Genomic DNA, 15730 nt, shown 5'->3' with positions numbered 1-15730 from the left:
TGACTTGATGGTAGAAATCTAAGCAGTACACATATTATGGAACAATTTTTGTTGTATCAAGGGGACATTTGATTATAAAATATATTTTATCAAAATTGAAAGTATTTATTTTCCAAAGTGCACCATTACAAAAGTGATGAAGTCATCTATTCAGAATGGAAGAAAATACATGTAAATCAAATATCTCATGATGGAGATGTCTTCATAATAAAGACTATAAACAGTGTGATATTAAGAAGACAAATAACCTAATTAAGAAAGGATTTAAAGACTAGGATAATTATTTCTACAAAGAATAAACATGAATATCTAGTATGCATATGAACAACCATTCATCATTTTAATCAACCTGTGAAATACAAATCAAGATCACAATGAGATGCCACTTCATAACCACTAGGATGGGTGTAATAAAAAGAAGATGGGCCAGGCACTGAGGCACATGGCTGTAATTCCAGCAGCTCAGGAGGCTGAGCCAGGAGGATTGTGAGTTCAAAGCCAGCCTCAGCAACTGCGAGATGCTAAGCAACTTAGTGGTCTCTAAAGGACTGGGGATGTGGCTCAGTGGCTGGATGACCCTGAGTTCAATCCCTGGTACCAAAAGAAAAAAGAAAAAGATGATGACAAGTTTTAGCTATGATGTGGAAAAACTGGAACTCTCCTACACTGCTGCTAGGAATTTAAAATCCTGCCACTTGTTTGGCAATCAGCGAAGTGTAAATCAAACAACAATCAATCCACAAGATTGATTTCACAACTCTTTTGTAGGTTTCTACTCAAACTTTGAAAAACACCAATCTTCAACATGCCAAAAGAGCAGCAAAAGCAGCAGCAGCAGCAGCATCATCATCATCAGCAGCAGCAGCAACAACAACAACAACAACAATGAAAGATAATCTCATTGGATAGAATGGTCATAATAAAAAAGACAAAAAATAACAAATGCTGGAGGAGTAGAAGAGAATGGGGGCCTTTTATAGTCCATTGACAGGAATACAAACTTGTACATCCACTATGGAAAAGAGAACTTGGAGTTTCCCCAAATATCTGAAAATAGAACTACCATAGGATTCAGCTTTCGAATTACTGTATACTAACACAATGAAAACGAAATCAGTTTATCAAAGAGGTTCCTGAACTTCCATGTTTACCTGCATCACTATTCACAATAGTCAAGCTATAAAATCTACTTAAGTGTTCATTATTTGATGATGGCTAAAGCAAACATGGTATATATCCACACACAGCTGGCTTTTAAAAGAATGAAATAATTGTCATTTTCACTAACAAGGATGGAAGTGGAAGCCATTATGCTAAAACATATCAACTGGCACCAAAAGAAAAGTACTGCATTTTCTTATTCACATGTGGAATCTAAAAAGTTGATTTAATAGAAGTAGAGTGTAGAAGAGTAGTAACTAGAGGCCAGGAAGTATAGGAACAAGAGGGTCTGCAGAAAAATTGAAAAACACATATCAAGCTCCAGTTAAGTAGAAGGGAATAAGTGCTACTCTTCTGAAGCACAGTAGGTAACTATTGTTTACAATTTCTGATGCATCTTATAAAGAATTAGAAGAATTTGACAGTTCTTAGCAGAAGAAGTTATGAATGTTTAAGGAGATGGAAATAAAAATTTCCCTGATTAGGTCATTCCATATTGTATACATATGTCAAATTATTCTGCCATACCAAATAAGTATATATATTTTTTAAAAAGTTTGGTAGTTTTGGAAATTTTAGGTATCAAATGGAAGTATCTTATTTCTTCAACTGCATTGTCCTTCTCTTGTCATTTTATTAAAAACTATGTTTTTTATATTTAGCTTTACAGTAAAAATTTTTTAGTATCACATTATTTTACTAATAACTAGTACTACTAATTAAGTAAAATTTAAGATAATTTGTAATGTAAAAATGATTGGTTGAGAATAAAAGCACATTTCAGAGAATTAAATAATTTTAGTTATTAATATTAGACTCAAAGAGGAATAAATCTTTTCTCATTGTCAAGGGTACCTGATTGTAAATATTACTTTACTGAAAAAATTGTTATACTTATCAAGGTTCATTAATGACTGTATTCAATGCATTGAGTAAATCTATACTTGTCATTGTAATAAAATCCAATCTAAGAGCTGCTCCTTTGGCCTTTATGTGCATGACATTATCAGGTTGATCCACAAACAAGGGAATGCCCACCAGAGGGATCCCATGATGGATGGCCTCATAGATGCCATTGGTTTCACCATGAGTTATGAAATCTTTGGATTTTGGATGACCTAGGATTGGAATAAATCAAAGGAAATTATTTATGTCAGAAGAAAAAGCGTCAAATATGTAATATAAAGCACTAAAGATAGTTTTCTAGGTAGTAGATTATTACAACTATGAATCTATATTGCAATTACTTTCAGATCTTGGGGCAAGAGACACCTATGTCCACTGGTGAGGTAAGTGAAGACTACATGAAAGAGGTGGTATGTTACCTGAGATCTGAAAAATGAAAACAAGGTTGTCACCTGGACAAACTAAAGGAGCACATGCTGGGTAGGACAACCAACCTGTGCAAACATAAGAGGGGACCTGGGTTTATGTGTCCAATTAAAACAACAATGATGTCCCTGAGCATGCTGTGAAGGGTGTTCAGTGTAGCAGGGAGTGGGTTGTTGGTGGTTATGAAATCAGAGGTAGGATTGGCTATACTTCATTAGGAAGTACAACTTCAGGATTAAGATTTTAAACTTGATTGAGAAGTATTTTTCAGTTGAAGACGATCAGAATTTTGTGCCAGAAACTACCTCTGAAGGCTGTACTTTCCAAGTTCAGACAGGACTCCTGGGATTTTAACTTCTAGGCCACACCACTGAGACATAAAGTTTATTGTGTAGTTTGCTCGGAATAAGTTTGTCTTACTATTTCTCTGCTAAGAATGCTTTGTAAATGTGGTTTGTTATTGTAGCACTTTTTACAACAAAACTGGATTTGACCAGTACCAAACTGTATGAAGTGTGTCCTCCACATGGGTTTTGAATTTCTATGTGGAATTTCATACAGTGTCTTGTAAATAAAGATTAAATTCTACCCTTTCTTCTTTACTTAAAAATTTTTTTAAAAAAAATTGTGGTTTTTCTTTCTTTTTTGTTGTTGTTGTTTTTGTTTTTGTCATGGAACATGCAGTCAGTTGTCATAAAAGAGTGAGGACTATTTTTTATTGGCATTTCAGATAACACTATTGTAGGTCAAAGGTTATTTGTAAAATTGTAGAAATAGAAGATAAGGGACAATCAAGGAAGTGACTAAAAATTCTCTGTGAGAGGTAATTATCCCTGAAATAAAGATACTTGGATGATCATAAAGAACACAAATTTGTGTAATAAAATGCCCACAGTTGCTCTGTATTCATTTCCCTGGAGGACTAAAAGAAAATTTTTAAAAATTGGATTACTCTGAATTTTTCTTAAATTTTCGTAATTTTGTTCTACTTAATTATTATCTTTCTGATTGGCTGTTACTCATGTTTTTGAGATTTGTTCTCCTGAGTCTTGCCAAGAAGGTTATTCTGGGGAATCCACTTGCAAAGTCAAGTATTGGGTCCTAATGTATCTGGTTTCTTGCCATCAAATCTCCATATCACCTGTTAGGGTAAAGCAAACCTCTTATTAGTTGAGTTAAATTACAAATTATAGAATGTTAGAATTTTAAAGAGATAAAGAAAGAAATCACATACTTAAATACCAAATGAAAGGTAAATAAATGACATCAAGAGAAAAATAAATAATGAGAACTATTGAAATGGAGATGTAAAGGGAGAACATAATTTTCCTGTACTTATTTTTATATTTAATCAAGGTCTTACAAATAGTAGCTTCATATAAATAGTAGATTAGACAAATGAGTTTATCAAATACCAATATTTAAGAAATTAATAATCATAAACTAGAGCATAATTTGTAAAAAATTACACATTTATTTTGTTTTAGAAATCTGTATTTTATACTAGTTCTCATATGCTAAATTTAATATTAACATTTTCTTGATATGTGAAGATTATTTATAACCACTTTTTCCACAGGTTATTAGTGTTTGATCCCTGTACGGTCACAGTTTCTAGATCCATGATCAAATCTCAATCTTTTTTTCTCTTATGTCTTCCTTCTTGAGAAATTAATAGGGCCATGTCCACCAGGACAAAATAAGTCTCTTTGGTTTAGTGGATACCTGGACTCAGGGTTGGTGAGCCCTGGACTTCCTTTCTCTAACTAACATAGGCCCCGTCCAACATTTAGGGGAATAATCAAGACCAGGATACATAGGATGATGATGCTGTATGATGCTATTCAGACTTTTCATTACCTGCCATTGCTATGACACTGAGGAAGTTACTGTCTAATATTTAACTCCAGGCTGATTATGTCTGTAGTGTGTAGTTTCCTCAAAAATTCTGCAAGTAAAAGGAGGAAATGACAGGGCAGAATTTGGAGATTACTGTGTATTTACCTGCAATATTGCACCTGTAAAATATATTTCATACTGCACCTGTAAAATATATTTCTTTCTGAGCACAATGTTAATGCCAAAATGTTGTTAATCAAGTATACCCTTCATGCAATTTTAGAACTTGCTGTGTATATTTTTGTTTTATAGGTGATTTCTGAGAAAAATTTGCACTATCATGACAGTTAACCTTTCACAGTGAAAGTTTCTATAATCAGAACATTTACAGAGTTTAAGATAACTAAATAGCTACTTATTCAGTAGTTCTCCACCATTAAGGGCACTTTATCTAACCTTTTGTGGAATCTGGATGAGGGCTGATGCAATCACATTGGCCCTTTCTTCAGTTATGTTATTGACCATTGGCCCCAGAGAAAACACCACAACACCATTCTCTCCAGAGTTCTGGACAAAGTCTTCCATTTCATGTAAAGGAAAGAATTTGTTCCATCACAACAGCAAAGGCAGAACACAGACTATTGTAAGGTTTGGTACAACTATTTAAGGAGAGAAATCAAGTATTAACAGGAGTTATGTTTGGCTCTTTTAAAATTAAGTTAAATATACATAATGTAATAAATAGTTATAACCATTTCTAAAGGTTTAAACTTCTGTAGTATTACACATGCATGTATTTCACATTCTTATGCAAACAATGTCCAGAACACTTGTATTTTTCACACAGGAAACCCAACTTTGTGCTCTTGACAACTCTCTCTGCTTTCTTTCATGTTGGTATGATTTTAGAATAGACAGTTTGGATCTTTAATGCTACTTAGGGAAACTGTAGATATCCCCAAACCTGCTCCTTGATGACCTCTCCCTTTCCATCTCCTGTTTCTTCTTCCTTTAACATGTCATTGTTCCCCTCAGGTCATTTGCTATGTCTCCTTCAAGGTCCTACCTCCTCCCTCCGTCTGTGCCCAGAGCTGCACTTATCACTTCCCTCTTTAGCGCCTCTGTTCCTGCATTGACAGTCACTTGTTCCTCTGTCTCAAGCAAGGGCTCTCAATGAACTCAGGATCCTTCAAAAGCAACTACTTGAGTTTGAAAGGAAAACAGCTAATTAGACATAAACTGAATATGTTGTCCACTTAGATGGGCTTCAGAGTCACTCAGAGGGCCACAAGATGTCTTGTCTCCCTCACCTAAAATGCAACCTCCCTTAAAATCCTTCTTCACAAATTATTTTAGTTCCATGAAACATTAACTCATATTGAACAAAAAATTTTACCTTGTTGTATTTTTGTCAGAAACACATTTAACTGAAATATTATGTAGAGATGATAACAGTGAGTTTTGTGTTGCCTGATTTGTGGCTAAAATTTTAGAATGAAAGTTAGAGGTGCTCTGTGTCTGCATGTTTATTTATTTATGTGTATGTATGCCTGTATGTTACATGTTACATATATATGATAATCTATTTCAACTCACTGTGAGATAAATGAGCACTTACATAAATTAAACATACCTAAGATTAACAGGAATGTAGAAAAACCCAAATTCTTTCAATATCACATGACTCTGTAAATCTTTGGTAAATGTGACTAGTTTGATGTTATTGGTTTACTAAAACAGATGTTTTTCTCATTTACCAACATAAGTATAATATGAGCTAAATATTTATTCTCCCTGGGTTTACTAGTCACCTATGGTTACAAATAGTTAACAAGGAAATAACTTGAGATGAGGGCTAGTATAGTATTGTTGCTGTTATAGTATGTCTTCCTAAAACCAGTTACCAAATTTTTTTTGTTTATTTGATACCTTAGTGATATACAAGTTAAATTAATCAAAGATGTTTATTAGATTGTAGCCCATTTCTAAATAAGACTAACTACTGAAACACTTAAGTATGCATTTATTTAATTTTTACATGTGGATTTGAAGCTTAATTATATTTGGGTCTGTTAAGAAACATAAGAAATTATTGAATGACAAAATAGTCCTGTAAGAAAACATGTGTCACGAAAACATTTTCTTGTCAAATGGAAAACTTCTGCAGTTTCATAAACCTGCTAGCCCTAGATGAAGCAGATTTGGGAATGGATGATCTGATAAAGAACAATTATAGTATTTTGTGATGTTCTTGTTTGAGATTTTGCTGGAATTTGATGTTTTAGTTTCATGATTCAAGGCATCCCTTTTTCTTTTGTCTTATGCTATTTTTATGTGTAACAAATTTGTAGTTTACACTTTTGTTAATGGAAATGAAACATTTATTGACTTCTCTTGTTTTAATCTCTGCACAATTTGAAACAACATTATAAGTGCTCTTTGCATTGAAGTCGAACTTGGCTTTCCAGACTTCCTAGCTTCAGAAGGCTTTTAGAATTCTAATCTGAGATTCCTTTTGAAGAGATCTGGCAAGGCAAACCCCAAAGTCATTATGGTCAATTTCCATTTATGCTTCACTTGTGAAACTAATCTGACCAATCCAATGAAACAAAGCATATTTTATCAGGAAGTATTACCTTACTTTATTTATCATTATTCAGAAATGGAGTTGAGTAGTTGTAGGTAAATTTTATGTTTCAATGGAATACCATGATACACCATTTGTGTTGTTTTAACCTGTAAATTGGACTGGGCCATGTTGTGTTTATCCTTACTGAATTTTTAATTCTAGGTTCCTCACCAAACTAAAGTGTCCATTGTTTCTGCTATCTTTCTGTCATGGACCACTCACTGGGAATGATAACCTGACTTCCCAGATGCTTTTTTTTTTTTGTGTGTGTGTGTGTGACTCTCTAAAGAATTCCCACCAGTTGAAGCTGGCTGGTTTCATGCTTTGCTCTAAGAAATCATCAAGACTGTGATGTTGATGTCTGTGCCATCACTTCTAATACTCTTAGGTGTGCTTTGGGAATTGAATATCCACAGATAGTTTCAAAGATTGGCTTTAAAAACAGATATTTGGATTTAAAATGTTCAATGAGATCAGAAAATGCGATGTTACTGCCAATAAAAGGGTAGACAAAAAGAGTCTCTCAGGGACTGAGGATATAACTCAGTTGGTAGAGTGCTTGTCTTGCTTGCACAAAGCCCTAGGTTTGGTCCCCAGACACACACACACACACACACACACACACACACACACACAAATCTCTTTGAAGTGATCATTTAATAGTGAAAAAAAATCCGTGCTATGTATTAGAATCATAAAAGTGTGGTATTTGCTAAAAATACATGAGATTCTTAAGGTTTTTCACAAGCCATATTATCCTAAATACTTATAAATTTTTTTTACAATTGTAAGCTAAAATCAGACTACACATACATGTAGCTCAAATTAATAGATATTCCTCAAATATGTAAAATTTATGCTCTTTGTTAATTGTGAAGTTTATATTTCTCCATCTCTTTCTGCCAGTCAGCTAAGATGTAGAGACCCATGTTCTCTGAGGGAGTCTTCCTGAGATTCCCCCATAGGCTTGGGGTAGATAAGAAATACCTGTGGTCTTTCCTTATTATAATATTTTCAAGAACTTTCTCTTTGTTGTTCACAGTTTGTCTTTCAATGTAAAATGTAAGAAAATTGAGAGCAAAGTCTATGCTACTTTGTTTTTCTGCATACCTGGAACTTTCCTATGGTACACGCTAGTCAGTTGTTTGAATTATATTTTCACTATAATTTGTCGTTATATATGACTAATATTTTCTTATATTTTGAATAACGAAGACTTCCATTTAACTGACCTCATCCTCAAAAGTCCCCCGGGTTTTTCTTTTCTACTGTAATAAAAATGAAATTCACATACTTATGTGGCATAGACTCATAAGAATTTCTATCTGCAGGTCTCATTACCCCATTACTATAATTTTTTTTTCCCACACTGAATGAGACATTCTGAGTGAGAACAGAGGATCATTTCTGGTGAAAATTCAAGGACAACAGAACCAACTAAATGGAAACAAGTTTACCTTAGGCAGAGGTTTGGCTGGTCTGCAGTGGAGTCCTCCAATGAAATCAACATTTGGTAGGGTTGGGCGAGGAAATTCCAAATCTCAATAGGTTCTAATGAACTAGATATCTGCTTTTGACATTGTCTCTAAAAATGTAGTGGGTCGTACTGAACAGGAAAAAGAATACAAAGCTACAGGACATTAGAAAGTTGTCAGGTGGAAATGCATATGACTGGTAAGTATCTGAAAAAACTTTTAATTATGAAGCCAAATATGTTTAAGAGTGTGTGTGATTTAATAAAGCTAATGTGTGTGTATGCATATTTATGTATATATATTTATTGCTCATATTCGTGTGGACATATAAGAAAGACACAATGTGAAAGATGAATAAAGTAACAAAATAATTGACTTTATAAATGAGGAAACTGACCTACCAATATGAAGACAGTGTCCTCAAAGCTACAGAGATGATTGTTTCAGAAATATCTGTAGAGGTTCTCAATCTATAGTCTATACTCCTGAAGATATTCAGTGATATTTAAAATTATTGCTTTTGAAGATGAAACCAAATGGATAGTAAAATGGTAGTAAATATGTGTGACTGCCTAAAGAAGTCCTCAGTGGTTTATTTTTTGTGTGTGTGACTTTCTGTTGTGTCCAAAGATTTCAAACTGACTTTACAATTTAAACGTTTTGCTCATGTTTTGAGTTTAATGTATTATTGTGGTAGAATATTTTAAAAAGATTTTTAAAGTTAATATTTTTTAAAGTATCTCTTTATAGTCCTTCTTATTTTTTTAATATTTATTTTTTAGGTGTAGATGGACACAACACAATGCTTTTATCTTTATGTGGTGCTGAGGATCGAGCCAGGGTCCTGCCCATGCTAGGCGAGTGCTCTACCTCTGAGTCACAATCCCAGCCCCTAAAGTTAATCTTTTAAAAGATTAACTTGGGAGAAAACCTTTGAATTTGGTGCTCTTCTGAGAGGAGTGGTGTTCTCCTTAGACTTAACTTCAGTGGGGAGTCTCCCACACACCCAACAATCACCACAATTTTTCAACTATACAAGAGCAATATAAATAAATAGAGGGGAAAATATCAAAGACACAACAATTTCACCAAGCAGAAAGAAACGCCAGCGGTATGAAACGACAAGGAAAGAAAGGACCACAGGCAATGCAGGTCAACTCAACTTTAGAAGAGGTAATAGCTGCAACAGATGGAATGTCAGATAGAGAGCTCAGGACATACATGCTTCAGATGATCTGGAGTCTCAAGGAAGACATGAGACAGCAAAATCAGACAATGAAAGATCACATTGACAAACAAATCCAGGAAGTAAAAGATCAATTTCACAGGGAGATAGAGGTAATAAAAAACAAACAAATAGAAATACTAGAAATGCAGGAAACAATAAACCAACTTAAAAACTCAATTGAGAATACTACCAGCAGAGTGGATCACTTAGAAGATAGAACATCAGACAATGAAGACAGAGTATTTCAACTTGAAAAGAACATAGATAGCTCAGCAAGTCTACTAAGAAACCATGAGCAGAACATTCAAGAGCTATGGGATGATATCAAAAGACCAAACTTAAGAGTCATTGGGATACAGGAAGGCACAGAGCTCCAAACCAAAGGATTAAGCAATCTATTCAGTGAAATAATACAAGAAAACTTCCCAGACTTGAAGAATGAGACAGAATCCCAAATCCTAGAAGCATACAGGACGCGAATGTGCAAAATCATAAGAGATCCACACCTAGACACATTATAATGAAGATGTCCAACATACAGAATAAGGAGAGAATTTTAAAAGCTACAAGGGAAAGGAAGCAGATTACATTTAGGGGTAAACCAATCAGGATAACAGCTGATCTCTCAACACAGACTCTAAAAGCTAGAAGATCCTGGAATAACATATTTCAAACGCTAAAAGAAAATGGATTCCAACCAAGAATCGGGTATCCCGCGAAATTAAGCTTCAGGATGGAAGATGAAATTAAAACATTCCACGACAAACAAAAGTTAAAAGAATTTGCAGCTAGAAAACCATCTCTTCAAAAAATCCTTGGCAAAACACTACAGGAAGAGGAAATGGAAAACAACAATGAAAACCAACAGTGGGAGGTAGGACAGTAAAGGGGGGAAAATAATCAAAGAGGAAAACAAATCAGGTTTAATAGCATTAATAAACAAACTATGGCTGGAAGAACAAACCATATCTCAATAATAACCCTAAATGTTAATGGCTTAAACTCACCAATTAAGAGACACAGGCTAGTTGAATGGATCAGAAAACAAGACCCAACAATATGCTGCCTGCAGGAGACGCATTTGATAGGAAAAGATATACATAGACTGAAGGTGAAAGGTTGGGAAAAATCATATCACTCATATGGACTGCGGAAACAAGCAGGAGTGTCCATACTCATATCAAATAAAATAGATTTCAAGCCAAAGTTAATCAAAAGGGATAAAGAGGGACACTACATACTGCTCAAGGGAACCATACACCAACAAGACATAACAATCATAAATATATATGCCCCAAACAATGGTGCAGCTATGTTCATCAAGCAAACTCTTCTCAAGTTCAAGAGTCTAATAGACCACCATACAATAATCATGGGAGACTTCAACACACCTCTCTCACCACTGGACAGATCTTCCAAACAAAAGTTGAATAAGTAAACTATAGAACTCAATAACACAATTAATAACCTAGACTTAATTGACATATATAGAGTATACCACCCAACATCAAGCAGCTACACTTTTTTCTCAGCAGCACATGGATCCTTCTCAAAAATAGATCATATATTATGTCACAGGGAAACTCTTAGTCAATATAAAGGTGTAGAGATAATACCATGCATCTTATCTGATCACAATGGAATGAAACTGAAAATCAACGATAAAAGAAGGAAGGAAAAATCATGCATCACTTGGAGAATGAACAATAGGTTACTGAATGATCAATGGGTTTTAGAAGACATCAAGGAAGAAATTAAAAAATTCTTAGAGTTAAATGAAAACACAGACACAACATACCGGAATCTATGGGACACATTGAAAGCAGTTCTAAGAGGAAAATTCATTGCTTGGAGTTCATTCCTTAAAAAAAGAAAAAACCAACAAATAAATGATCTCATACTTCATCTCAAACTCCTAGAAAAAGAAGAGCAAAACAATAGCAAAAGAAGTAGAAGGCAAGAAATAATTAAAATCAGAGCTGAAATTAATGAAATCGAAACAAAAGAAACAATTGAAAAAATTGACAAAACTCAAAGTTGGTTCTTTGAAAAAATAAATAAAATTGACAGACCCTTAGCCATGCTAACGAAGAGAAGAAGAGAGAGAACTCAAATTACCAGCTTACGGGATGAAAGAGGCAATATCACAACAGACACCTCAGAAATACAGAAGATAATCAGAAATTATTTTGAATCCTTATACTCCAATAAAATAGAAGATAGTGAAGGCATCGATAAATTTCTTAAGTCATATAATCTGCCCAGATTGAGTCAGGAGGATATACACAACCTAAACAGACCAATATCAATTGAGGAAATAGAAGAAACCATCAAAAGATTACCATCTAAGAAAAGCCCAGGACCGGACGGGTATACAGCAGAGTTTTACAAAACCTTTAAAGAGGAACTAATACCAATACTTTTCAAGCTATTTCAGGAAATAGAAAAAGAGGGAGAACTACCAAATTCATTCTACGAGGCTAACATCACCCTGATTCCGAAACCAGACAAAGACACTTCAAAGAAAGAAAACTACAGACCAATATCTCTAATGAACCTAGATGCAAAAATCCTCAATAAAATTCTGGCGAATCGGATACAAAAACATATCAAAAAAATTGTGCACCATGATCAAGTAGGATTCATCCCTGGTATGCAAGGTTGGTTCAATATACGGAAATCAATAAATGTTATTCACCACATCAATAGACTTAAAAATAAGAACCATATGATCATCTCGATAGATGCAGAAAAAGCATTCGACAAAGTACAGCATCCCTTTATGTTCAAAACATTAGAAAAACTAGGGATAACAGGAACTTACCTTGACATTGTAAAAGCTATCTATGCTAAGTCTCAGGCTAGCATCATTCTGAATGGAGAAAAATTGAAGTCATTCCCTCTAAAACCTGGAACAAGACAGGGATGCCCTCTCTCACCACTTCTGTTCAACATAGTTCTCGAAACACTGGCCAGAGCAATTAGACAGACGAAAGAAATTAAAGGCATAAAAATAGGAAAAGAAGAACTCAAATTATCACTATTTGCAGGTGACATGATTCTATACCTAGCAGACCCAAAAGGGTCTACAAAGAAACTATTAGAGCTAATAAATGAATTTAGCAAAGTGGCAGGATATAAAATCAACATGCATAAATCAAAGGCATTCCTGTATATCAGCTACAAATCCTCTGAAATGGAAATGAGGACAACCACTCCATTCACAATATCCTCAAAAAAAAAAAAATAAAATACTTGGGAATCAACCTAACAAAAGAGGTGAAAGACTTATACAATGAAAACTACAGGACCCTAAAGAGAGAAATAGAAGATCTTAGCAGATGGAAAAATATACCCTGTTCATGGATAGGCAGAACTAACATCATCAAAATGGTGATATTACCAAAAGTTCTCTGTAGGTTTAATGCAATGCCAATCAAAATCCCAATGGCATTTCTTGTAGAAATGGAGAAAGCAATCATGAAATTCATATGGAAGAATAAAAGACCCAGAATAGCAAAAACAATACTAAGCAGGAAGTGTGAATCAGGTGGTATAGCGATTCCAGATCTCAAACTATACTACAGAGCAATAGTAACAAAAACAGCATGGTACTGGTACCAAAACAGGTGGGTGGACCAATGGTACAGAATAGAGGACACAGAAACCAACCCACAAAACTACAACTTTCTTATATTTGATAAAGGGGCTAAAAGCATGCAATGGAGGAAGGATAGCATCTTCAACAAATGGTGCTGGGAAAACTGGAAATCCATATGCAACAAAATGAATCTGAATCCCTTTCTCTCGCCAAGCACAAAAGTTAACTCAAAATGGATCAAGGAGCTTGATATCAAATCAGAGACACGGCATCTGATAGAAGAAAAAGTTGGCTACGACCTACATGCTGTGGGGTCGGGCTCCAAATTCCTCAATAGGACACCCATAGCACAAGAGTTAACACTTAGAATCAACAAATGGGACTTACTTAAACTAAAAAGTTTTTTCTCAGCAAAAGAAACAATAAGAGAGGTAAATAGGGAGCCTACATCATGGGAACAAATCTTTACTCCTCACACTTCAGATAGAGCCCTAATATCCAGAATATATAAAGAACTCAGAAAATTGGACAATAAGATAACAAATAACCCAATCAACAAATGGGCCAAGGACTTGAATAGACACTTCTCAGAGGAGGACATACAATCAATCAATAAGTACATGAAAAAATGCTCACCATCTCTAGCAGTCAGAGAAATGCAAATCAAAACCACCCTAAGATACCATCTCACTCCAGTAAGATTGGCAGCCATTATGAAGTTGAACAACAATAAGTGCTGGCGAGGTTGTGGGGAAAAGGGTACACTTGTACATTGTTGGTGGGACTGCAAATTGGTGCAGCCAATTTGGAAAGCGGTATGGAGATTTCTTGGAAAGCTGGGAATGGAACCACCATTTGACCCAGCCATTCCCCTTCTCGGTCTATTCCCTAAAGTCCTAAAAAGAGCATGCTACAGGGACACTGCTACATCGATGTTCATAGCAGCACAATTCACAATTGCAAGACTGTGGAATCAACCTAGATGCCCTTCAATAGACGAATGGATAAAAAAAATGTGGCATTTATACACAATGGAGTATTACTCTGCAGTAAAAAATGACAAAATCATAGAATTTGGTGGGAAATGGATGGCATTAGAGCAGATTATGCTAAGCGAAGCTAGCCAAGCCCTAAAAAACAAATGCCAAATGTCTCCTTTGATATAAGGAGAGTAACTAAGAACAGACTAGGGAAGAAGAGCACGAGAAGAAGACCAACATTAAACAAGGATGAGAGGTGGGAGGGAAAGGGAGAGAGAAGGGAAATTGCATGGAAATGGAAGGAGACCCTCAGGGTTATACAAAATTACACACAAGAGGAAGTGAGGGGAAAGGGAAAAACAGTACAAGGGGGATGAATGAATTACAGTAGTGGGGGTAGAGAGAGAAGAGGGGAGGGGAGGGGAGGGGAGGGGGGATAGTAGAGGATAGGAAAGGCAGCAGAATACAACAGACATGAGTTTATCAATATGTAAAGCAATGAAGTGTAACTGATGTGATTCTGCAAGCTGTATACGGGGTAAAATGGGAGTTCATAACCCGCTTGAATCAAAATGTGAAATATGATATATCAAGAACTATGTAATGTTTTGAACAACCAACATTAAAAAAAATAAAATAATAAAAAAAAAGAAATGAAAAAAAAAAGATTAACTTGTATGATTTCATATTCCTTCAGGCTTACTTTCAAAGACAGGGCAAATTTTGGAATTTACATTGCTGTTAGAAAACAGGGCTTACCTAAAACTCTACTGTAAAACTGATTCCACTTCTTCTCATTAAATGTTTGGAACCAAAAATCAAAATAAAATACGTGCAGCATGTTTTTTTTTTCTGCTCCATGAATGTTATTTGGTCACTTAATTCTGACAAAACAGGCACATAGGAAGGAGGGAATGAAAGTCCTACACTATATTTTTTATATGTGTAGCCAGACAATAAATGAAGAGTGTACACGAATGGTATTTAAAGTAACTCAGTTAGCAGCTCACCACAGGGACCAAATGCATCTGCAAGAATGACATCAAACTTGGATCCACGTAGTTTTGTCATAGATTCTTGTTGAAAACTACTTCTTTACAGAGTGTCTCAAAGTACTCAGAATATTCCCATACCATTTGTTGGAACAGTGAAAAGTGTGTCCAAATTGATTTTTCTTTTTGACAGCTCATAAATCACCTTCTTGATTGTTTCAATGAAATACACCTCTAAGTCATTTCTAGATATTGTTGTAGGGTAAATCTCAAATTTAATAGCAGATCCTTCTTTAGCATAATGAAAAATGGAAGCTGAGGGTTTCAGAACAATCACCTCATAACCCCTCTGGACTAGTTCATCCAATATTGTCTTTATATTGATCCAATGGCTGTATTCCATTGGCCACACAAGCACCTTCCCACAACTTCCAGAACCAGAGTGACTACTCAGCTGTAACAGAAGCAATACTGCAGTCATTTTCGTAGACAT

General features: G+C 35.0%; 1 pseudogene; it reads right to left on the bottom strand.

Moving 5' to 3' along the window:
• Positions 1-2058: 2058 nt before the first annotated feature.
• On the bottom strand, positions 2059-15730 carry LOC113196074 (UDP-glucuronosyltransferase 2B31-like; annotated as a pseudogene).

Source organism: Urocitellus parryii, chromosome 10 (assembly GCF_045843805.1).
Source record: "Urocitellus parryii isolate mUroPar1 chromosome 10, mUroPar1.hap1, whole genome shotgun sequence".
Classification (NCBI taxonomy): domain Eukaryota; kingdom Metazoa; phylum Chordata; class Mammalia; order Rodentia; family Sciuridae; genus Urocitellus; species Urocitellus parryii.
The sequence above is the reverse complement of the archived record's forward strand: the minus strand, read 5'-3'. Positions and strand labels throughout refer to the sequence as shown.